This window comes from Haemaphysalis longicornis, unplaced genomic scaffold (genome assembly GCF_048455015.1).
Source record: "Haemaphysalis longicornis isolate Haplotype H1 unplaced genomic scaffold, Haemaphysalis longicornis Haplotype H1 scaffold_88, whole genome shotgun sequence".
Taxonomy (NCBI): Eukaryota; Metazoa; Arthropoda; class Arachnida; order Ixodida; family Ixodidae; genus Haemaphysalis; species Haemaphysalis longicornis.
The window spans coordinates 380,151-382,910 of record NW_027526456.1 but is presented as its reverse complement, the minus strand read 5'-3'; positions in this window follow the sequence as shown (position 1 = coordinate 382,910).

The following is a 2,760-nucleotide window of genomic DNA, read 5'->3' as shown; positions in this document are numbered from 1 at the left end:
GGCTATTAGCAATGGTTCAGAACGACATGCAAACAATCTTTGCTAGCATGCACAGTAGCTGACGAAATACTGCAGGGTAACAGTAGCACATGCACACGTGATTACAAAGAGGGTTATGGCATGTACAGGTAAGTGTGTAAGGTTGATTTAGTGCTAATATGCTGCGTGCACACGTAAATAAAAATACCCTGCAAAAAAGATGAACAAGGCAACTGAGGTTAGAGCAAATAGAAACAACAACTACGCAGAGTCACCTAGATGGTATGCTTAGAATGTAGATATAACAGTTCAACACAGCACGTAGCATCTGTTACTGCTGAAGCCACTGACGCATCACCTAGCCTGTCATAAATGGGCACGATCACGTACGTTTGGCGACATCGTAAATTTTGGAGCACACGAACACAACACACACGGAAAATGCCACAGTAACTCACGACAGATATCCGGCGCATTTTTTGGCCACGCTTGTAACGACAGGGATCACGGCAAGTTGAAGCGAACGAACGAAAACTCGCTGTCACTGCGACGCACCATTGCTAGCTGATGGGGCCGACTTTTTCACGTAAATTATTCACGTATACACTCCTGCAGCGACACGAATCTGGACACTTGCAAGTCGAGTACGGAGCAGTATCAAAGTATTTGCCTCGCGTTGTGATACCGACACAACACCGTGTATAACAATGACTGTGATCATTGTATCGATGACTGCGGCGCCAGCAGCTTCACACAAACAAACCTCTGGAAAACTCTCACCAACATATACACTGACTGCAAGAACGTCTGCACCCTTTTAACACAAGGCTTCATTCCCAAACTGGCTTTAGAAGAGCTTAAGCACCTTAAAGGCACGATAAGGGTACACTGGGTACCGGGACACACAGGTTTGGCAGGAAACGAAAGAGCAAACCTGCTCGCCCGCGAAGCGCTTCTCCGGGCACCTGCCAACTGTGGTCAAACCCAAAAGCCCGTGACACCGCCAAAACTGCAGCTAAAAGAATACGCAGACAGCAAACGCAAATTCACTCCTCCGCACAAGAAATTGTCCAGGCAACAGCAAACCACTATAAGGCTGACGCAAACGCAAACGCTACTCACACCCGACAAAGTTTGCATCTACAAAGGCTGTATGAACACTTCCCCGCCAGAGTGTGATGAATGCCACGTACCGATAAATCAAGAGCACATGCTATGGCTATGCCCCAAGGTAGATAGAAGCAGTATCCGCAGGGAGTGGCTGACTCAACCGGCCACGCTAGAGCAGCAGCTATCGTTGGCAAGCTTTGTCCAAAAGACCATAGGCACCCCGCCTTCCCGGCTAGACCCCTGGAAGACCAACTAACGAGGAATTCCAGTGGCCCCCTGGAATGAGGAGGCCTTAGCCAAAAGGGCAAATAAAATTTTCTCTCTCTCTCTCTCTCTCTCTGGAAAACTATGACGCACCACACACATCGGTCACTTTTTGAAGGCAACACGGTGCTTCGTACTTTACTGCATATTTTGGGGCAACATTTGGTTCTGATACGTACGTATTTGATATGAAAACATTGCGCTCTGCGCAAGCGCTGACCAGCACTTCGCGTTGCTGCCACGAATAGTCATCGGACTTTAAAGACTGTGAATTACTGCAGAAGATACAAGCGCGGTGACACAGGCTTGGAGCTGAACACCTCACATGAAACGAAAACACAGCGCAGCACCGCACCACTCGTGAGCGACTCCACACAACGCCGACGCTCGTAACATTCTTGCTTGCCTCGGCACCGCGCGAAGCCGGAATATTTGAAATAGGCCAACGGAACAAACTCGGAACAGAGAAGCCCGTACTAGAGTGAACTCTACCCGTACGTATGTCAATACGGGGCCAAAATTCGCTCTTCGATGGAATTCGGCCTCTTCTCCATGCCGCTCGTCCGTAGGTCATCCGTAAAACCCGTGGTAAATCTATAAAAAGTGCTTTGTTTACACAACTTCTTCTACGCGAGTGTCAAAAACAATAAACTCGAGTTTCGCAGAGAAAAATATAATGCAAACATCTACAAAGCATGTCCATGACGTCACGGTGACTAGGTGACGTCATATTAAAAAACAATAAACTCAGGCTAAAAATAAATCTTGATACTATAATATTAGTGTGTCACTGCCAAAAATATATGCAATACTATTAAAGTAATTGCAATGTAATGCAATTACGCAATTTTTTGTTGACGTACGTCACTTCCGTGGGGTGCAGCAGCCAGTTCGGGGGGAATCGGCTCGGAAGCCCCGGGTTGCAGCAGACGCAGCCTTGTTTCAAAACTTCTTGTCGAAACACGCCCCATTGCAAGCAGTATGAGCAGGAAGCAGGACGAGTTCCTGTACTGATAGGTGAACTTATCTAGTAACGTTGATAGCGGACACTGCCAGTGAGTTTTTCTAGTGACTTCTGTAGCGAGAAACTCGTTGCGCCGAAGCGAACGCGCGCTTTCATCGGTTTCATCGCGATAACTGGAGTAAACATTCTGCATAGCGCACATTCGTTTTCTCGAAAATGTTTTAAAACAAAAACTGTCTATCTTCTGGAATGTTCCTGTTTACAGTTGACTTTCATTAGAAGCGAAATTGTAGCAATTAAAAACGTTGGTCATGTGACCAGATGGGTATCATGGCGGCTATTTCAAACTTGCAGAAGTGGTTAACTGTCGCACTATCAACGTCTTTTTTTTTTTTTTCTTTTCTTGCTGTTGCCAGCGCACGACCGGCTTGCACGAGCGTCCC